Source organism: Chelonia mydas, chromosome 1, assembly GCF_015237465.2.
Source record: "Chelonia mydas isolate rCheMyd1 chromosome 1, rCheMyd1.pri.v2, whole genome shotgun sequence".
Classification (NCBI taxonomy): Eukaryota; Metazoa; Chordata; order Testudines; family Cheloniidae; genus Chelonia; species Chelonia mydas.
In genome coordinates, this window is record NC_057849.1 from 337,958,473 (window position 1) to 337,981,852 (window position 23,380).

Sequence of the window (23,380 nt, forward strand, 5' to 3'; positions counted from 1 at the left end):
CTTTTCTGGTCCCTCTGGATCTGGCATAGCTCTGCTCCCCAGCTTAGCTTGGGCCCCTGCTTTCTCCTTAGCTTGGCCCCGCTCTGTCTGACCCAGGCAAATCCAGGTCACACGGAGGACGGGACCTCCCTGGCCTCCTGACTCTCTGATTAGCCTGCCCACCCTGTCATTCAGGCTGACCTGGAGCACTGGCCTCTCCCCATTGTTCCTGGGGACTATCAGTCTCAGGGTCCTAGTTTCCCATAGACCTTTCCCCTTTTAGTACTGGGAGCTAGCCAACCAAAACACCCCCACTGAATGTTCGTAAGGGGGCAACAGTCCCCTTACATAGATCAGACAGGCTCTTCTGAAATCAGCAGTGTGTGATCCCGTTACTATACACTAAAGCAGGTGAAAGATCGCCATCTCCAAACTGAAATTTTACCAGCTGAGCCCACTCTAGCTCCAAGTGCTGCCACCAGAATACCTCATCCAGAACCTTCCCACCACCATTTTCATAAACACACTCCACTCAATGTAGAACTCTCAGAACTTTACATGAGGCATTCAGCACCCAACAGGATCGATCCCTCAGTATACCTCTGCTAGATTTTAACATGCAAACAGCCAAGAATGGAGATTTGAGGCTAGCAGCAACATACAAATGAAAGGAGAGCTGACCAACGAAGATCTAACACCACAGTTTAGGGGAGACAACAGTGGTTGCACAGTGCAAGGGAGGCCAGAATTTTGCTCCATGGGAACAGAAGAAGAACTTACATTTCATAAGAAGCTCTTCTCTTCTGCACAGAACACCCATTTATTCTAGCGTTAGTTCTGTCTAGAGCACTTAGGAGCCCTGAAATAGCTGGTGAATCTGACAAGCAGTCTGGAAATTAAACTTCTTCTTGGATGCAGTTAGTATCTTCAGATTTAAATTATTTGAAGTCAGACATACTTTCAAATTTAGCCAAATTACAATAGCTATAAATGCTATACTAAATGCTTCTGTCAGTTTCCTGTGCTGAAGACAAAGTTGAGTCTTTTTTTAAATTTTAATAATGGATAAGAAGTAGGAGTAATGTCAATAATTTATGCTAGGGGACTTTGCTGATTTTACAGTGATTTGAATGCAGTTAACGTTTAGATAGGGATCTGGTTACAAAATACTTTTCCTCAGGTTTCAATGATTCATCCTCTGACTAATAGGTGCTCATGTACCTAACAGCAAAAATATTCCCTCAAACCCCCAGCAGGAGGCCACATTTTACTAAAAGTGGTCACCCAGGTCCATAATCACATCAGTGTAGCATGCAAATCCTGTATAAAAAAAACAAACATATTCAGTGAACACAAACCCATCTTTCATTCTTATGTTGCTTTGAAGCAGCAGCGTGTGGCAGGAATTTTGGTTCCAATCAGTTCCAACCATATTGATACTGAAAGGTCAGTGATCAAACTGATTATCGTAAAGTTTTTAGTACAGGTGGCACTAAATGCAGTTTAATGCTAGCCCAAAGAGAAGAAAACAAAAACAAAACAGAACAAAAAAAAACGCAACTGTCAAACTTCTGGAATGGGAGCATGAAACTCAAATACAGCATAATGCAGCAGTATAGCTCCTACAATTGTGTTCCCTACCGCTTGGCCCAATGATTTAAATAGCCTATTACTTTTTCTCAGCTATAGGAGCTCTCTTTTACCTTGACTGATAGAGGCCTGTACTTTGGTGTTGAAGGTTCCAGGTTCAATCTCCACTGACAACAGTGGTGTCTATGTTTGTAATGTTTGTTAGTTACAACAAGCAACAGTACTTACCATAAATCAGGGGCCCCCAACTTAATTCAAACAAGGAGAAAAATGGAAATTAAGTAGGAATGTGAAGGTCACAACTATTGGAGCAGACTGCAGACACACAGAGACTAGTGGTCCCAGAATACAATGCTACAGAAGTACAAAATGCACGTATTTTATGCACATGAACTTCGAGGGGCTCAACCAGACAAATAACAGAAGCTCAGGGCATGTCTACACTGGTAGAGTTACAGTGCCGGCAGTTACAGCGCCACTCAGAGAGCGCTGAAGGGAAACCGCGGTTGTGTGTTCACACTGTTAGCTGCCTGCACAATAGCGTGTTCACACTTGTGGCACTTGCAGTGGTATTCGGAGCGGTGCACTCTGGGCAGCTATCCCACAGAGCACCTCTTTCTCTTCTGCCGCTAAGAGTTATGGGAAGGTGGAGGGGGTCGCAGGTCATCCTGGGTCCTGTCCCAATGCCCTATGATGCATTGCTTCGCATCCCAGCAATCCCTGTGCTTCCGTCTGCATTTGGTGCCAACTTTCAACCATTTGTGTACTGTGCGCCGTGCATCTTCAGGCTGCAGGAACAGATCCCGAACTGCTGACCAGTATGTTGCTCACTCTAACACGCCACGAGCGGCAGTGGAGTTATTCCTTAAACTACAAAGGCAAAAGGAGTGCAACATTGATCTCGCCACGCATAGTAGCTACGACACGAGATTGCTTGTGGCATTCACGGAGGTGCTGACCACAGTGGAATGCCACTCTTGGGCTCGGGAAACAAGCACTGAGTGGTGGGATCACATCGTGATGCACGTCTGGGATGACGAGCAGCGGCTGCAGAACTTTCGGACGAGGAAAGCCACATTCATGGGACTGTGTGATGAGCTCGCCCCGGCCCTGCGGCGCAAGGACACGAGAACGAGAGCTGCCCTGCCATTGGAGAAGCGTGCGGTGATAGCACTGTGGAAGCTGGCTACTCCAGACTGCTACCAATCGGTTCCTAATCAGTTCGGAGTGGGAAAGTCTACCTTTGGACTTATGTTGACGGAAGTGTGCAGGGCCATTAATCACATCCTGCTCCAAAAGGCTGTGACTCTGGGTAACGTGCGTGACATTGTAGATGGCTTTTCACAAATGGGCTTCCCTAACTGTGGAGGGGTGATAGATGGCGCACACATTCCAGTTCTGGCACCAGACCACCTAGCCACCGAGTACATTAATTGGAAGGGGTATTTCTCAATGGTTCTCCAGGTGCTTGTGGATTACTGTGGGCGTTTCACAGACATTAACGCAGGCTGGTCCGGAAAGGTGCATGATGCACGCACGTTTCGGAACAGTGGTCTGTTCAGGAAGCTGCAAGCAAAGACTTTCTTCGAAGACCGCCATAGGGGAAGTCGAGATGCCCACTGTGATCCTGGGAGACCCTGCCTACTCCTTAATGCCGTGGCTTATGAAGCCATACATGGGGCAACTTGACAGCAGCAAGGAGCGGTTCAACAACAGGCTGAGCAAGTGCAGAATGACTGTTGAGTGTGCTTTGGGCTGTTTAAAAGCCCGCTGGTGCTACCTCTATGGGAAGCTGGACCTGGCTGAAGACATAGTACTATGCTTATAGCCGCATGCTGTATGCTCCATAATATTTGTGAAGGAAAGGGTGAAAGCGTCACCCAGAGCTAGACCACAGAGGCTCAGCACCTGGAGGCTGAGTTTGAACAGCCAGAGACAGGGCTATTAGAGGCGCACAGCGTGGGGCCATAAGGATCAGGGATGCCTTGAGGCAGCATTTTGAAGCTGAAAGTCACTAATATTTGTTGCTATGCTCAGGAGCGCAGTGCTTGTAATGCTAAGAGGTGATTGGTGCAGACGATGCACTATGTGGGTTTAACATAATTGTACGCTGCTCTGAAGGGCTCTTTTTGCTTTCAATTAATAAAGATTGCTTTCAAACCAACACAATTCTTTTATTAAAAGACAACAACCGGAGGAGAGAGTAAAAAAAACCAAACCCATCAGCAGTGAGGGGGTGGGGGAAAGGCAAGGTCCCAGGAGGAGGAGGGGTCCCAGGACGGCTACAGATTTGTGTATGTCCAAGGATCATATCCAACCTTCTCCTTTGGAGTACAATACAGTGAGTATTGTACTTCAGCAGGGCCAAACTGCAGAGGGACGGGTGTTGAGTGCGGTGGATAGTGGGAGTCCGCAGGACTGGACTGTGACGGGGCAGGAGTGGAATGCCGCGGGTATAGACTGGAGCCAGGAGGTTGATAACAGTGTGTTGGCGGTGTCTGGGGGGAGCATGGGAAAAAGTTTTGCGACAGCGGCTGAAGGGGAGGGCGGGCACGGAGCTGCTTGCTTTGAAGAACTAGTATTGCCTTGAGCATGTCTGCTTGGTGCTCCGTAACCTTTAAGAGCTGCTACATGGCTTAATTTTGGCAGGCTGAGTCCCTCTTCTCGCTGTCCCACCACTCCTTCAATTCCTGTTTTTCGACAGTGGAGTGCACCATAACCTCACGCAGAAAGTCGTCCTTATCTCTTCTTGGCCACTTTCTAATTCTGCGCAGCTGTTCGGCCACTGATAACAAAGAGAGAGGCTGGGCTCCCAAGGTCATCTCTGTGAAGTTTAAATGCAACATTTTACAGAAGTAGTATTGTCTGCAACACAGAGAACATTGATTCAGTAATTTAAAACAGAGCCAGTACTCACACACCTTTCACTAACTGGCTGCCCAGGCAAGCACACATGAGCCACAAGACCCGCAAAATGGTGAGTAACTGCAGGGGCAGGTCTTCCCCGACCCTGCTGTACATTGGGCACATGGCTCTTGGGGAGAGCCAGCACTGTAGGGGGTAGGACTGGCAATCATTCCTGTCCTCACACTTTCCACAGCATGTGATCATTATGGAAGATATCTCGCTGCTGAGGGTGAGCAGGGAATCAAGGAAGGGTCTTCTCCAAGACTGTGACTTCTGCCCTGGTTTCTATGTGGCTCACCTGTGTGCAGCAATGGTTCTCGTCCGTCCTCCCATGACGGCACAGTGGCGCGAGAAAGTTACCGTTAATGGGGCAAGAAACAACAGCTCTGCCGAAGAACCTGAGGCAGCGGATTGCCCAGTATCTCCACATGAGTTTCCTGGAGATCTCTGGGGGAGATTCCCGTGAAGTGAGGGAGTCAATCAACAGCCAGTTCTCCTGCTCAGACTAGGCATGCGGTGGGAGACAAGCCTGCTTTCTGCAACCCTCCTGCTCCTAACAACTCGCTTCAGCAATTCCCAAAATCAAATCCATTTACCAGGGGCCTCCTCTCCTCTCAACCGGCACGCGAGCCACCGAAGTAGCCACAATGGTTTTCGCAGTGTAGGAGGGGTCGCTGCCAAGTATCGCGTCCAACTCTTTATAGAACTGGCAGCTCGTGGGCGCAGCACCAGAGCGGCGGTTTGCCTCCTGCGCCTTGTGGTAGGTGTTCCACAGCTCCTTCACTTTGACCCTGCACTGCAGTGTGTCCCGGTCATGGTCCCTTTCTGTCATGCATCGTGAAATCTGTCTGTAAGTATCATAATTCCTACGGCTGGAGTGCAGCTGGGACTGGACAGCCTCCTCTCCCCAAATGCTGATGAGGTCCAGCAGCTCGGCATTGTTCCAAGCGAGGGATTGCCAGGTGCGTGGAGCAGGCATGGCCACCTACAAAGATGTGCTGAGAACCTGCACGCATCACCGAGCAAACAGGAAGGGGACTTTCAAAATTCCAAAGGCATTTACGGGGTGGGGATAACGGTTGGTCACTCGGGGCAGGGCAGTAGAGTTCAAACCCATGAGCAGAGAGGCGAGAACAGGCATTGTGGGATGCCTCCCGGAGGCCAATCACAGCACTGTAATGACCCCTGCGTCTACGCTGGCACCGCAGCACTGTAGCCCCGGAGCAGAAAGCTCGACGCCTCTGGTCAGGGTGGTATTTTCACAGCACTGCAATGGCACAGTTTCTGTGCACTAAGTGGCATGTCAGTGTGAACACCTCGGGAGTTCCAGCACAGAAAACTGATTTGCTGCGCAGAAACTTGCCAGTGTAGACAGGGCCTCCGGAATAAAACCACATCAGCCAATCCCCACTGTGGAAATGCTGTGCATTAAGAGTAGTTCAGCCTGCCTGTCACAGCAAGGAAGGATGGATGTGTATGGAAGTTTAGAAAAAACAAAAGAAAAAGAAAAAACACAGGGGGTAGGAAGCAACGTTAAGGCATATTTGAAGATTTACAACATAATTAGCAGGCTGGGGCCAGAAGGGAAATTCCTCCTCAAAGGTTTAAGTGGACAATGAGTTTCCCTGAAACCTCCAGGAGGTGGTTCCCAGCTCCTCTGCTGGGAAAACAAATGCTAGAAAAATGGTTTCAGTTCATTACTGACCTCAGTTAAAATCTTAGTACCAGTGAACTCCACTGCAGATCAGTGTGACTTCTTGCTTCAGTGCGGTACAGTTGTAAGAACATGTACAGCACACAATCCCACTTTTTTGAGAATACAGCTGTCAATATGCCACTGTGCTCAAATCAATGTTTCAACAGTCACAGCAGGCTGATCAATCAGATTAATGCTTTAGGGCCTGATCCTGTATTCCTGACACAAGGAAAACTCCCACTAATTTAACTAAAAGAACAGGAGTACTTGTGGCACCTTAGAGACTAACAAATTTATTTGAGCATATTTGAGTCCTCCTTTTCTTTTTGCGAATACAGACTAACACGGCTGCTACTCTGAAACTAACTGAAAGCGCTGTGTATGTTATTACTGCAGAATCAGGGCCATGTAGTATAAGATTTAAAATTCCACGAGAACTGTAGCATGGACTCATTCCCCATTGTTTATAATAGTCAAGAACAATGTTTCTCAACCTTTCTTAGGTTCGCGACCCCTTATTCTAAGACAAAAATGTTCATGTTTCCCTCATAGATTTTACTTACATTTATAGTTAAATGCATCAGCAATCACAATACTAAGCCTACACAGGACAATTACGACAACAACTACTACACTGAACCTCACAAACACTGAAGGTTTTATTTTCTTTGCTTTAGAACTGTAATGAACATTTTCAACACCTTGTAACACCTGACTGCCTTTTGTGACCCTGTGGGGACATGACCTATTGGTTGAGAAACAAGAATCCAAGTCCTGTAATACTAGAATACAAATCTACAATCCAAGTCCTGTAATTTCCTTCTGATGTGATCCTTAGAAGTGTGAATTTGGTAAACTCCCTGCATTTCATATTTAAACCTTAACTGAAATTAAAATGTTATCAAAATACATTCAAAAAGTCTGGATTATCATTTATACTAAGGCTTTGTAGTGTAAAGGGGCCTTAAAGTGGACATAAATGTAATTTACATCCGCTTTAAGGCCCCTTTACATTGTCAGAAGTGTAAAACAGCCGTAAATAAATCAAATCAGATCTAGAGAGTTCCCTTTTTTCCTTCTTACTTGCAATAATACTCATCTTCCTCCCTTTGTAAAGTGACTGGATAATTATGAAGCAAAGAAACAAATTTAGGAGGAATATATCATTCATTAAGGTTTAAGGCCCAGTTCTGCCACCTTTCTCACATTAAATAGTACCTTACTTCATAAGTAGCCCCATTCAAATAATTGATTACACTCAGAATAAGGTACTGCTCCCCACAAGCAAGGGTGTCAAAAATCAGGCCCTAAGTGAAGACGAACATGAAACAATCTATCTGCAGTTTAAGGGTTAACTTCTTAAAAATCAGAAACCCATTCACTATATGCGAAAATACACAACTGCCATAGGAGCACATGCAAATCAGGTACATGCATGTGTAAAATGGGCATTTAGGAATTTATCCTTCCTCCCCTAATTTACGTATGCAATCTTGGTAACTGTACATGCATGGCACCTTAACATCTAAAACTAATTAAAAAACATTCTTGGAACTTGCAGTGCTTTATTATTGGTACAGCATCAAAAATTCAAATAGTGATTAAAAAATACCAAAGACAGGAGAACCTCACCAATTCAAACCAAACTGGGAACTGCTTCGCAGAATTACTGAATTTTACAAGTTAGTAAGCAAATGAATAAACACATACCACCAAGGGAAAAAAGCAAGGAGAAACTTTCCCGCTTTGTTCATTTATTTTAATAACTTTGGTGTAGTCTTAATTCTCCATAATATTACTTTATGTGCTAATGAGCGTACTTCAATATATTTTGTATAAACCATGAAGTCTAATACAAAGACCTCAATTCACCACCTGCTATAGGGGCAATGCCCCAATAATATTGACTGAATAATATAAGTGCATGTCAGTGAGGTTCTGCTATTAGAAAAAATACCTCTGCCCTCAAGAACTTGCGCCCTATGGGCCAATTCCTGTGTGGTGCTGAGTGCTCTCAGTTAATGGTAATACAAATAATAATGTTATTAATAATAAAAATAATAATTGAAGCAGAGGGCAGTAAATACCTTGCAGGGAGTGCTCAGGATCTTGCAAGAACAGACCCCGACAAACAAAAAACAAAACAGGACCACAGTGCAGGCTCAGCAGAGGGAGGAGAGGGGGAAGAGACCACCTTAGTGAGAACAGACTGGGAAGGACAGTGGTAGAAGAGATCTGGTAGAAAATTTTTCGAATTTTGAAGAAAATGGAAATTATTTTTCTTTTTCCAAACAGTGCTAATGTAAAAGGGAGATCTAAAGGGAAAGAATTCAAAAAGCTTCTGAGAACCCGAGAGAGAACCTAATGAGCTACGAAGTTCTCTGTGGACATTGCTATGCGGATATAAATTTGCGTGCTTAGTTGTTTGATAATATCGTGATGGGTGCTAGAGTAAAAGGAGAGGCCTCTGCAGGTATGTGGAATTCACTGTGCTATTACAAAGTGTCGTTCAGACATAAAAGGTAGTTTGTTATAGAGAAAACACTGGCAAAATATTTTTTTATAGCAGCTACCATCTGAGGATTTTAAAGAGCTTTAGAATCATTAGTGAATTCTCCATGTGTGTGCAACCCAAGTATTATCCACATTTTACACACAAGGAAACTGAGGCACATCGTCTCAGTGATTTGGTGGAGATTACACAGTGAGCCAGTAGCAGAAACTAGACTAGAAACCCTGGCTCTGTGATGCCCAGTCTTGTACCATAACCACAAGATCATCTCTCCTCCCTAACTGCATTTATTGATCTGCAATATTGATGGTAAAAACACAAAAATTCAACTTTTTTAAAAAATGAATTCACTGCTTAATGCATTAGACACAAAATCAACTCTTACAGAGCAAAAGGGAACAATATGACCTTGTTTACCTGCAGTGTTTTGAATCTCTGCTCTCTGTTCGCTTGTGACATCCGTAGTAAATGCGTGTTAGTACATTTACAATTTTTGGCTGAATACGCTGATATGGAGTCTACCCCCCAAGCAGCCAAGCTATTTGATAAACAGAGTGAAATACACACAAAACAGCCACCTCTAAATGCAGTTAATTATTAACACCACAGTGCCATATCAAGGGCCAGATTCTCTGTGGTGGAATACTGAAATCATTAGAGCTCCACTGATGATGAATCTGGCCCAATTAATTTAATATTGTCAATTTACAACTATAATACATAGTAACACACAGAATTAGGGATTACACTATAGAAATCATATTCTATTAATACCTATTACTCATATAATTTTTCCCCAGTCTTCTCTCTAATTAGGCATGGTTTTAAGGTCTAATCCTGCACCACTGAAGTCAATGAAAGTGTTGCCACTGACTTCAATATGAGCAGGATATAGCTATTAATTTGTCACCAACGTGTTGTATTCAGTTTGTATACTAAATTCTTACAGTCATTTCAGAGAATGCTTTCCTTTGATAAAACAATACTTACAGAACACTCTTAGAGAACTCTTCACATTTTTTAAAAGCCTGCGCAAACATTATTAATGAATTGAGCTTTATCACATCCTTGTGAGGAAGGCAGTGGGAGCTAAATATTATTGTAATTGTACAGATGGGGAAACTGAGGCACAGAGCAGTGCCGTGACATGCCCAAGATCACACAGCAGATCACTGACATTAGAATTCAGAGGTTTCATTCTCCCTTTCCCATGCTCAGTACAACAGACAGAGAGGGGCATATTCAAAACCACTCGGCACTCGCCTAACGCCACTCCAATTAAAGACAAAGTAGTATCAGGCCAACTCTGAGTGCTTCCGGAAATCCAACCCTGATCTTCTGAAGCCCTTTGCCCCATGTGTGCAATATACCAGAATATTTTTACACTTTTAGCAAGATTTAAAAAGAGAAAAAAAAAGAAAGAAGTGAGCGGGAGATGGGTGTGGAGAGAGGTTCTCCCATCATGCCTACTGGAAGCTCACTGCCTCACCCTTCCCCAACACAACCACTGCTTCCTCTTGATCACTGCAGGCATACTGACCATTCCAGCAGATGATGCCTGACCATCAAGATGCATTCCCAACATGCAGAATTCAGCAATGGGATATCCCAGATCTGATACTATTCAGAACATTTGACAATTAGTTCCTCGTATGTACACGACTTGCTAAAACTAAGACATGGAGGGGAGGGGGTCAGGTCAAGAAATCTGCCTCATAAAATAAAAATACAGAAATTCACAAATTAAAAGATTTCTGGCTTAGTTCCAAATGCAGCCAGCTAGGTTGCAAGTATAAACATAGCAAGATCTGAAGGATTTCCGTTTGCCCTTCCTTCCTCTCCCCATAGCAATGTTTTGCACAGGCATAAGGAGAGTATGATTACTTGAGGGTATTTAAGAGACATTCCTAACACTTCTACCTCAAATACCAGCCAAGAAAAACTTTCCTTCTGAGTTTTGAGAGCTAACATATCGTTCTTCACATAACCATAAAAACTAACACTTGCAGCTAGGGACCAATAACAGTTTCCATAGTCTGTGAGAACCATCTTTTCAAAATTAAATGCTGCCAATCCTGCAATTTCAGTTTGTATTTATAGTTAGTGAACAATAAGAACATACAGTATCAGTAAGTCCCACACTTCTGAAATTACTTACCTGGAAACATGTCACTCCTACAGAAAAACTGGTCTCAAGAACTTGCTCACCAATTTACAGCAATGTACTTTCCCCAACATTGAAAGTGCTGGCGATCTCACTATCCCTCGACCAACATCTATCTTTACTATGTTGATGATTAAAACAAAAAAGCAATTATGGGCCAGATTCCAACTGCTGTTCTGCTGATGTAAATCTGAAGCAGCTTTGCTTCCTTCAGTGAAGTTACTCCAGATTTGCAACTGTGGAACTGAAATCAGAATCTGGCCTGTGATATTTTATACTATATTAAAAAAAAAGTAATAGAAAAGGAACTTGCTGTTTTATAGAGCTACGAAAATATCCCCATAAGGCAATCCGATGACAGTGTCAATGCATTTTAAAGAGCAGAAATTAGATATTAGCTATTGTAAAATTACAAGCCTCAAGTCTTATAATATTCAAAAGATCACCAAGAGAGAGAGACAAAAACACACACATAGAGTGAGTTACCTCGATTCTTGTTGAAAGGTACGCAGCCAATACAAGGCACAAGGCATGTTTTTGGCCGTTAATAAGAAGAAGCGCAAGCAAATGAATAGCTTTCAGAATAATCCAAATCGTTTTAGTTTCTGTGCTGCAGTTTCACCACTCCCACAGAGTAATCGGTACACATACTTTATAGTGAAAGCAAAGTTCAGGTCATAATTAGAATGGGAGGAGACCAAAAAAAACCCAGTATGCTCGTCGAAGCATAATTCTTGCTGGTTTGTTTTAGAGTCGGGGGCGGGGGGGTAGGGGAGGGACACAGAAGGAAGAACAGGGCTGGTGGGAGGGAGGGAAAGCAGAAGGAGGTGTTCTACAAATACTTATACTTTATCTACATTTTATGTGATCTGAATGGTAAGACCAGGAAGTAAGAGAACTTTTAAGTGAGTGATTTATGGAAAGATTATCACATGTCTGACAAGCAGAACAAATTATGGTGCCAATTTTTCTCTTGGTTACAGTGGTGTAAATCTGGTGTTAAAGCCACTGACCGATTAATTTCTTTTGGTGTAAATGAGATCAGAATTTCGCCCTGTGTAAAGACACTGGGGGAATTTTAAAAGAGAATTAAAATAGTGAGGTATATTTACTTTTGGATACTTGCCACATAAAAGTACATGCATTAATAAAGAACAGGTTACATATAGTAAAGCTGAGAGTTGAAAATACAAAAATGAGACAGCACAGAACTCCTGCTTCCCTAGCCATGTCCAAGGCAAAGAAGAGAACACAGCTTAACTAGTTAAGCAATTGTTGCTCCAAAGGTCAGTTCAATATAGGAATTGCCAAGCTGGATGAAACCAATGGAACATCTACCGATGGTAGATTATTTGATACACCTCTATCATGTTTCCTCTTATCTGTCTCCTCTCCGAACAATCTAACCCCAATCTATTTAATCTCTCACCTCATATGAAATCTTCACACAGTTCAAGATATTAAAATCAGTTTTAAATATTCAAAGAGAGGACAATGCATAAATGACCAACTGAAAATTACTACTGTATATAGAACAGGAGGACTTGTGGCACCTTAGAGACTAACAAATTTATCTGAGCATAAGCTTTCGTGAGCTACAGCTCACTTCAACATCCTCACTGCATTTTCCACTTTATGCATCCGATGAAGTGAGCTGTAGCTCACGAAAGCGTATGCTCAAATAAATTGGTTAGTCTCTAAGGTGCCACAAGTCCTCCTTTTCTAAATCCAAGTTAGTGTCACATGATTAATTATCCCCCAGGAAAGCATGGCATGTTTCATCTAGGATCATTAGTAGCACGCCATTAGGTGCTAGATGCGAGAAGGGTTATTTGGACTAAGCATCAGACACTAGTAGCGCTTCTAGCCTCAACTGCTAATAAGTATGGAAGTCAGAAGCACTCTGAAGTTGCAGCACTTCTGCTGTTAACTGTAGAAACAGCTGTCTAAGAGCGGTACATGAGAGTATGTGAGGGTGAGAAATGAGAAACAATGGTCGTGAGATGGTGTAAATTCTCAGATGGTGTGAATTCGTTTAGATCCACTGCCTTTAAAAGTTTACACCAGCTGAGGATGTGGCCCAGTGGGATGACAATCTGCACTTAGTCTGTTATCTGAAAAAAATACTAGCTAACGAGATCTAGTAACCTGTGGAATACTCATCAAAGGGAACCATGGAAGCCTTCCTGCTCGGACATAATTCGGCATTTCCATAGGGTAGTGGAGGGCTATATGTGACCTAATAGACCCTTTCCATCTCTAATTTGTGAGTTTCTATGCTAGGTTGGGGGAGGGAAGACTGTGAGGCAAGTGGGCAGGAGAAAGAGGAGTGCATGAAAGGGGATTAAATAGGGTCTAAGGAAGAATGGCAAAGAACGGGTGAGCAGAGTAAAAAAGGAAGAAGCAGAAAGAAAAAATAGGGAGGGAGATAGAAGAGATGACAGAACAGGAGAGAGGCAGACACACAAGAACAAAGAGGCAAAATGTGGCTCACCATAGGCAGCATCCCACTGTTAGTGACAGGCCAGAAGCCCTGCTGCCTTCAGAAAGCCAGCTCAGAAAACAGAAGGGCCAGAAGCACTGAGGAAAGGCTGATTCATCTGACCTAAAACAAAATTAAAAACAGTGCAAGCCTTACTTTTAAAATGGTAGCCTCTTCTAGTTCAATGGGAGGGCTCTGCTTTCTTGTGCGACAAATTCCTGATTCAAAGCCTACACAATGCAAAGCAGGTGTTAGAGTCATAAAATGACGATTTGTTTCATTAGGCTGGAACTGTGTATAATGAGCTTGTTTTATGTTAGATGACTGTAAATTATTAAATAATTGACTTAATTATACATAACTGGACCACACGCTACTGTCAAGCCTGCCCTGTGATTCACTGACATGTAACTTTGCTGGTATGTTTAAAGGTGACCTGCAAATCAAATCAACATCTACTTAAACTCATAATAAATTCTGAGGGTCAAATTATGGCTGCCCCAACAGGAGTACACTGTGGAGGGATTTTTTGGGGGCGGGGAGAGGGGAGTTTGCAGAGGGCACAGGGGAGCCCTTAACACGGTTCTAGCTCTTTAGAATCATAATAACCTCACAGTCTGGCTAATGGGAGCATTCACTATGGTATTAATTTAAGTAGATGGAAACACAGCAGGCGGTTTGCAAATCACTTGCAGGCTACTTGCTCAACACATTTTCCTGTTCTCCAAACAAGTCACATCTCCAGATCCACTTGTGTGTGATGGCAGAGCTCAAGAAAGGACCAAAAATAAGCAAAACTAATGGAAAACCCTCCAGTAATTTTTATGATATTGTCCAAAATAGGTGGATCTACAAGCGAAATTCTGAGCAGAAATGAAGGCTCAGAATTCAGAATATCTTCACTGGACTAACTCCAGCCTCCTCAGACACATAGTGAATATGGTTCTAGCTGAAAGACTCTGGAGCCGTAAACCAATGACTGGATCATTATGGAGACACCTGCCCTGAGTGATTCTGTATTAAAAACTGTGTTGCACTAAAACAGGATTTAAAACTCTCAAACACATGAAACCCCACATTGAACAGTTTCAAGATAATTCCATCTCAGTAAGATCAAACTTGACTTCCCAAGACCACTGACACACTAAAATGTCCTGCCAGGATTTTCACCAGTCAAATCAATACAAAACCATTCCTGTTGGGCATTTTTTTTTTTTTAGTCAATCTTACTTTTTGTTTTGGGGACCCCTGAACTTAAGGGCCACATTCATGGAGCTCAGGTTTCACACAATGTTTAATACTGCATTACAATTTGAACATTTGGGGAAATTTTCATAAAGTATACCAAAACAAGGATTTTTTATCATGTGGGTTTTTGTCACAGATGCCAAATGAGCACCGCATCTTCATGGACAACTTCCTTTCTCCATCAGTGCTTACCTGGCTCTTCTCCAGATAGATTTTTTAACTAGCCCCTCGCCTGAACTTTCTCTGTGCTTCAACCAATCCATTACTCTTCTGCACCTTCAAACTTCTGACTAATCTTATACGGCTGATCAGCAAGAGACCCACTGAAAGAGTCCTGATAAGGTTCAATCGGACCAGGGTTCCTCTCCAGTAAAGAACAGGAGATTCTCCAGATAGAGAAGGTGTCTCTTCCCTAGTGGAATTCAAAGTTCTGCTTCACACTCAGCTTTGCTGGCAAGCATAGACACCAAGAGTGGGTGCTCTGGGACTCAAGGACCCACGGGAAAAAAAAAAGAGGGTGCTCATCACCCCCAAACTACCAGTAGGTGGCAGGAGCACATTCATGGAGCACAGTGGAACTGGAAGCCAGAAAGCACCGACCAGCAAAAACAAAAGTCAGCGCCGGTGCCGGCTCCTATCCCATTCCCTTGGCTCTATCCAAGTCACTTACCAGGGGCCTCCTTCTACACCTGGGGAATTTCCTCTCATTAACCAGAGAGAAGCTTTGGTCCAATGAACTTCACCAGTTCTGATGGACTGGAACTTAACAATAAAACTCCCTTTCAATTGCAACATATAACAATCCACAATGCATACATCCAGTGCCTCATAATCACACTCAAAATCACACTCAACCTCCCCTCTCTAACCTCGGAATGTTTTCTGCAGAAGCAAGACATTACACACCTTTAAAAGTAAAAACGTGCCTGTTGTTAAGACCTTAACCATATGCGACCAGAGATAGGCTGCGTATCTGAGTGTGATTTTCAAGATCTGGATATTATGGTATTTAAGTGGAAAGGCTTGTAAACTGAGGTTTGTCTGTATGTTAATGCTGCTTTAACTGCTAATTCTCTTGATTTTCAGTGAGTGCAATGCTACACAATGTACTCAAACAACCTTAGGTTAAGCAATTTTTGTGTGTGTGTACGTTTGTGTAACATTTACGGATCATTTCTACTAGCACTACTGATGAAGGAAAACCAACTCTTATCAACCCTCTTAAATCCCAAATGATAAGCAGCGCTTATCAGAATTCAGTTGAAAAATATATACAGTACACAGGAAAATTACTCTGGCATCATGATTACAAAAGACTTTTCCTAAGGAAAACTGTCTTCGGTTTCACAAAGCCACTAGCCAAATGCTTCCCCCAGAAACACACCCACTCACACATCATATGAGTGAGGAGACATAACAGAATGGAAATTGTTGAGAGGGGAGCAGCATTCTGTGGACTGGATCATGGATGTAGAAGTGAGAGACATCTCACATGTGTGCTTTTTTTGGGTTATTGATAGCTGCATAGTGACATGCTACATGCTAATAGTGATGCAGGAGAGTACAGCTGCATTAGCCTGTATTACATACCCCTCACTTCCCTTATGTACATTCCAAATTAAAAACTGCTTTAAAATGAAATTTTAACCACCAATGTGAGTACATTAGTCTCCCATGTAGGTCTGTAATTTTATCCCTGGTCTACATTACAGAATTACTTTGATATAACTTCATGCATCCGATGAAGTGAGCTGTAGCTCACGAAAGCTCATGCTCAAATAAATTGGTTAGTCTCTAAGGTGCCACAAGTCCTCCTTTTCTTTTTGCGAATACAGACTAACACGGCTGTTACTCTGAAACCTGTCATTTGATATAACTATGTCGCTCAGGGGTGTGAGTAATACTGACCTAAGAACTGGTGTAGAACTTCTCCCGCCGACATACCTACCCTCCTCTTGCGGATGTGGAGTAATTAAACCGACGGGAGAGAGCTTAGAGCAGCTGTGTGCAGCTGTGTCCATGCAAGTTTGTAGAGTAGCTGTGCACTTACTATCCTCACTTTCATCCTCCTCCTCCTTTCTTGTGTCCTCCCAGTGTTGTTAACTCCTCCAGATATCCTGGTCTTTACCTCAATCACAAGCTCTTACGTGAAGCGAATATGGGTAAAATTTTATATTACCCAAGTGATTTAGGAATCTATATCCCATTTTCAAAACAGATTTAGGCACTGACACAAACTCCTAAGTGTAAAACGTTTGAAAGTGGGATTTAGGCTCCTAAATCACTTATGCACTTTAGAAAGTTTTACACTATTTGCTCGGTGCAGGGCTATGCACCTCTATGGAGCTAAATAAAAACTAGTAACAAATCCAAGTGAGTGATAATCTTGGTGGGGTCGCACACCGGATTAGCTATCTGGAAGGTTATCTGGACTCTGGTCTTTCAACACAAATAAAATCTGCATTCAATATGGGACTCCCAGCTAAGAAGGCAACCAGAGGACTTTCAGTGAAGAGGATTGTTAGGTTTGCTTGCACTGCTATACTGAATTATACCCATTTCTTTCCCCACTGCCACCATCACATGTGAAGGAAGGAAAGCAAGTTAAAAATTCTTTCTAGACTAATCACTCACAGGAGAAAGAAAAATAAACTGTCACCCAATAGCTTTCACATGCATTTCTACCACCTCATCCAAAACGTAGGCCAGAGAAGAGGCCTTAGTCACTTTTCCGAGCAATATTAGAATGTTGACTGTATCCACTGAACGACTCATACTCAAGAATGGAGGTGCCACATTGTGAATTAGGACCAGGAAATCAAACAAGGAAGATGGACTGCACAGAGTTGATATGAAAAGTGGTAACACAGAAAGGGTGGGGATATCGAGAGACAGAATGATTGTGCTTCAGTGCCTAATTGTGGTTTAATTCCTTAAGAACATAGGAAGAGTTTCTGCATGAAACAGCCAGCGGAGTATGCAGGGAGTCACATCCTGTTCAAAGGGCTGCTGTGTCACAGATGCTGAAACAACAGGGCTGTCACATGCCAAGGGACATTTTCAGGGTGAAGAGGAGGGAGGCCCGTACCGAGAAGGAGAGTGGATTTATTTAAGAAAACACTTTGGGACGATATCATTCTCCATGTGAACAGGACAAGGGACTTTGATCCATAAAATATACATATCTTACGGAACATGCTGGCAAGAAAGCGCTACTCACACACAGGCCTTCTGCCTCTACACTGCTTCTGGGGCTCCATGCCTGCCCCATCCCCTCATAGCACACTGCTGGCCAGGTGGCTACTGCCCCCTGAAGCCTATGGTAGAGCCATATCACAGATGGCAAGCGTGCCTAAATTAATACTCAGATGGTCCACAGCAAATCCCCACAGGACTACGGTAGAGATACAGTATCTCTGTCGCCCACCCCCAGTCCATCCTTTCTCCCTTCTCCATGTCCTCAACACTACCAAGGGCCTATTTGCAGGGTCCTGATGGCAAGGATGGGGGGAGGATCATTCTATAAAGGCAGCACTCCCCCTCCTATGCCCTGCCACGCCTGGTTGGGGAGTCACCAGATTATTATCCCTTCCATCCACTGAGCTAAGATAGTGCTGATATGCTAACTTCTAGGTATGTATAAAAAACTGGTTCAAATCATGCAGCTAGCATTGTAGGATTTGACCCACTTCCTTTGATTATGAATGAACAGTAGTTTGTGGGGACGAATCCTGAAGTCTGTACTTAGGCAAAACTCCTGTCAAATTTAGAGTTTTCCACGAACAAGGCCTATGCACTCAGGCCTCTGGTTACCTAAATATATTAAGGGAGAAAGACAGCAGGCATGCAGTGAGTTAAAAATAGTTATCTAGCACTGAGAAACAAGCAAACAGAACAAGTTGTGCTGAAGAGGAATCTAAAACGAGGATATAAAGAGGATAATTACATTTGATTTTGCTAGAGATCAGTTTCACACTCAAGGCAAAAGGCAGGCAACAGACTGAGAAAAAAACTATTCAATATTAAGGTTCTTCGCAAAGCTAGTTTAGCGTCTGGAAACAAGGGCCAATTCTCACCTCACATCAATTTTATAGGACTGTAATTCCACTGATTTCAATGGAGCTACTTTCACTATGTAAATCAGCACTGACTCAACTGAAGTAACACTGGCGCGGGGAAGAATCAAGCCCATATCTAATGACAAGAAGGGAAAAAGTTTCCCCACTTTAATCCTTGTACCTGTGACGTCGGTATTTCCTCAGCCCTTTCCTGGCATCAGTTGCACATGTAAATTTCACTGGAGAGTCTATGCTAAACCTGCAGTTCCAACAGTTACCAAAAAAAGAGCAGAAGTCCATCTGCGTTTTCAAACGTACCCTTCCCGTATGGATGGAACTCCAGATACCAGTGACTCATGCAAAATTCTGTTCACTGCACAGAATTCTTCTGCGTAAATTTCAGGTGCTCAGTGTGGATATATTCAAAGTCCAGTACAAAACAACCTCTCACAGGCAAGTCAAAGCTGAAGTAATGTCAGCTTTTTGTCCTATTTCCTTCTGAAGGCTACAACTGCGTCATGAGTACACAAGGCGTACCTTTGCTCTAAATTACTTTCATTGTATTGTTAGTTGATGATTCATTATAATTACGCAATCCTGAGCGCTTCAGAGCCCTAAGAATCTGACAAGGAGCTATATGCATGTATTAAAAAAAAAAGAAAAGAAAAAACTTACACATATAATGGGGACCAAAGAAGAATGAAAGTTTCCTGCAGTCAGTGAGATCCTTCTAAAGCACTGAGAACCTGATCCAAAGCCCAGAGTCAACTAAAGTCTTTCCATTGACTTAACAGGCTATGGAACACGCCCTAAAAAATTAGAGTAAAATCCAACACTATTCAGTATCAGTATGATCCCTGGCAGTTGCCCCAGAAGCAAGTACCTCACAGGATTCAATCCTAGATACTCGATTTGGACATAGGATATTTCTACGCTGTAATTAGATACCCACGGCTGGCCTGTGCCAGTTGAGGCAGGCTTGCGGGACTTGGGCTAAGGGGCTATTTCAGAGATCAGCAAACCTGTGGGAAGCAGAGGCCAGCACATTCTCTCGGCCCATGCCACTTCCTGCAGCCCCCATTGGCCTGGAACGGCGAACCGCGGCCAGTGGGAGCTGTGGACGCTGCAGGTAAACAAACCGTACAGGCCCGCCAGCGGATTTCCCTGACAGGCCACATGCCAAAGGTTGCCAATCCCTGGACTATTTAATAGTGTTGTAGACATTCGGACTGGGGCTGCAGCTCGAGCTCTGGAACCCTCCCACATTGAAGGGCCCTAAACGGCCCCCTAGCCCAGAGGTCCCCAAACTTTTCAGGGTCATACCCCCCTTGCCCCTGTCCAAGCCCCCCCTCCTGGAGCTGGGGCCAGGAGAGGGGCCATGGCTCCCAGGAGGGGGAGGGGACATGGACGGGGAAAGGAGGCTGAGTCTGGGGCTGGAAACGTATCTGTGCTAAGGGGTCGCAGCTGGGGGTGGGGCTAGGGTCATAGAATCATAGAATATTAGGGTTGGAAGGGACTTCAGGAGGTCATCTAGTCCAACCCCCTGCTCAAAGCAGGACCAATCCCCAACTAAATCATCCCAGCCAGGGCTTTGTCAAGCCTGATCTTAAAAACCTCAAAAGAAGGAGATTCCACCACCTCCCTAGGTAATGCATTCCAGTGTTTCACCACCCTCCTAGTGAAAAAGTTTTTCCTAATATCCAACCTAAACCTCCCCCACTGCAACTTGAGACCATTACTCCTTGTTCTGTCATCTGCTACCACTGAGAACAGTCTAGAGCCATCCTCTTTGGAACCCCCTTTCAGGTAGTTGAAAGCAGCTATCAAATCCCTCCTCAGTCTTCTCTTCCGCAGACTAAACAATCCCAGTTCCCTCACCCTTTCCTCATAAGTCATGTGTTCCAGTCCCCTAATCATTTTTGTTGCCCTCCGCTGGACGTTTTCCAATTTTTCCACATCCTTCTTGTAGCGTGGGGCCCAAAACTGGACACAGTACTCCAGATGAGGCCTCACCAATGTCGAATAGAGGGGAACGATCACATCCCTTGATCTGCTGGCAATGCCCCTACTTCTACATCCCAAAATGCCATTGGCCTTCTTGGCATCAAGGGCACACTGTTGACTCATATCCAGCTTCTCGTCCACTGTAACCCCTAGGTCCTTTTCTGCAGAACTGCTGCCTAGCCATTCGGTTCCTAGTCTGTAGCGGTGCATGGGATTCTTCCGTCCTAAGTGCACGACTCTGCACTTGTCCTTGTTGAACCTCATCAGATTTCTTTTGGCCCAATCCTCTAATTTGTCGAGGGCCCTCTGTATCTTATCCCTACCCTACAGCATATCTACCTCTCCCCCCAGTTGAGTGTCATCTGTAAACTTGCTGAGGGTGCAATCCACACCATCCTCCAGATCATTTATGAAGATATTGAACAAAACCAGCCCCAGGACCGACCCTTGGGGTACTCCACTTGATACCGGCTGCCAACTAGACATGGAGCCATTGATCACTACCTGTTGAGCCCGACGATCTAGCCAGCTTTCTATCCACTTTATCGTCCATTCATCCAGCCCATACTTCTTTAACTTGCTGGCAAGAATACTATGGGAGACTGTGTCAAAAGCTTTGCTAAAATCAAGGAACAACACGTCAATTGCTTTCCCCTTATCTCGTCATAGAAGGCAATTAGATTAGTCAGGCATGACTTGCCCTTGGTGAATCCATGCTGACTGTTCCTGATCACTTTCCTCTCCTCTAAGTGCTTCAGAATTGATTCCTTGAGGACCTGCTCCATGATTTTTCCAGGGACTGAGGTGAGGCTGACTGGCCTGTAGTTCCCAGGATCCTCCTTCTTCCCTTTTTTAAAGATGGGTCAGAGCTGTTGCTGGGATGCAGTTGGTGGGGCCGAGGCTGGTGCAGGGCCAGGAGTCTGTGGGGGGAGGGAAGGCCGGAGCAGAGCTGGGAGTGGAGCAGGGCTGGGTGGCGCTCCCTCTCCGCCGCCTGTGGGGGCTGGCCTGGGCCCCGCTGCACGCCGCTGAATGTTCCTCTGTGCCCCGCTAGGGGGGCGCACCCCAGAGTTTGGGGACCTCTGCCCTAGCTCAAGCCCAAGTCAACTGGCACGGGCCAGCCATGGGTTTTTAACTGCAGTGTAGATGTACCCTTCGAACCTTACGGGATCAAGCCCTGAGAGAAAAGTGTCACATGATCAACATTCCTGGTTTTTTCCCCTGGATCTACCACTGACTGCCTCCATGCTGTCAGGAAAGTCACTTAACTTCCCTGAACCATAGTTCAGCCTCCTGTAAAATGGCTGTAATACTATTTATGTACCTTTATAAAGATTGTGTGCAAATTAGGACCTAATTGTGGCTAAACCTGATGTTGGTGGGAGGGGGGACTGGAGGGAATTGAAATAGGCCTCTCCACCCACCCTTATACTCTTGTGAAAGAGGCTATTCACCATGCACCTGCAGAGTGCAGGCTCTGCTCCATTTTGGTACCCCCATAGAAAAAGAAAAGAAGACTGGACCAGGGGTTAGGGTGTTAGCTTAGGACTTGGGAGAACTGTGTCCAATTCCCTGCTCTGCTACAGGCAGGCTCTATGGAGCTAGTTGCTCTGTGCCTCAGTTCTCCCACCTGTAAAATGGAGATAACAGCGCTTCCCACCTCACGTGATTGTTGGTAACTGCATTAAAGATTGTGAGGTGCTTTGTCACTATAGTGATGGGTACCAGAGAAGTACTAATATAGCTAGATATGCTTGAAAGGAGATAGTAAGGGGTGGTACCACAGATTCATCTTCCTCTGAACAAGCTAGAATAGAGTCCACCCTCTTTCAGAGTGGTACAGCAGACACACTTCTGTACGCTGCCTGGAAACTCCCAGAAGTGTAAGTATGGCTCAATTAACCAAAACCTCTCCTGAGTACTCTGGCTGCAGTGGCTCCTCCATTCACTAGGGCACAATCAAGTCTTTAATATCTGTATGTGGCTTGCAGATTCTCAGGTATAACTCTCCATACAAATGCAAAGAATTATTACAGTACATTTTTACAACCTAGATTATTTTAAAGCCAAAAACTGACACAGGAGACCTCAGAGATTAAGAGGGAGAGCCCTTTAGTTATTTTGGTCACAGAACAAGCAAGGTCACTCCGCTAGCTAATTTAACTAGTTTAAACCACAGCATGCAAGAAATAAGGAACTGGAAATGAATCACACAAGTGAAAGGGAAACATGCAGATCTCACTGCATATTAACAGAAGATGAGTTGCCCCCCCAAAAGGCTTTCCCCCACTTTATTTCCTACCAGCTGATGTTTGAGGACACCCAGGCCAGAAAGAAAACAGATATTTGCCCATTTACAGTCATCTCAAAATCACAGAACATTTCTCCGAAACAAGAACTGCTGGAGAGGGGGGTGGGCTGGTGTGGGTATGGCAGCTTTAAATACGAGCAGATCTTTCTGAGTTCAAGCTGCAGGTTTCATTTCATGCAGGCCACCTGTTGCGGCATGACGATGGAACATCACAACGCTGCTGCATAAGTTGTGCGGCATTCATGTTCATAAAAGATGCCAACCCCAGGAGTCAGAGCAATTGGCAAAGTCATATTAGAGAAAAGTAGAAGATTTGTTTTTAAACGTTTCGCTTGTTAACAGTGACCACCTGAGTACTCTGGAGCCTGAAGTCCTCTCTCTCTCTCTCTGTATGATATCCATCCATCCACAAATATACACCAGGATCTGCAT

The 23,380-nt window shown here is 44.2% G+C and overlaps 2 long non-coding RNA genes across 5 annotated transcripts in view; one reads left to right on the top strand and one right to left on the bottom strand.

Annotated features, from left to right (window-relative positions):
- The window catches only part of LOC114018684, a 293,307-nt gene that overhangs the window by 143,842 nt on the left and 126,085 nt on the right, over positions 1–23,380 (bottom strand). For all 4 annotated transcript variants that reach the window (XR_006283232.1, XR_006283234.1, XR_006283233.1 and 1 more), the window contains one exon: positions 13,487–13,560. This is a non-coding gene — a long non-coding RNA (uncharacterized LOC114018684). The remainder of the gene's footprint in view (positions 1–13,486; positions 13,561–23,380) is intronic.
- LOC119565083 overlaps positions 4,975–23,380 on the top strand; it is a 32,841-nt gene continuing 14,435 nt past the window's right edge. The window contains exons 1-2 of the long non-coding RNA XR_006283245.1: positions 4,975–5,438; positions 8,468–8,645. This is a non-coding gene — a long non-coding RNA (uncharacterized LOC119565083). The remainder of the gene's footprint in view (positions 5,439–8,467; positions 8,646–23,380) is intronic.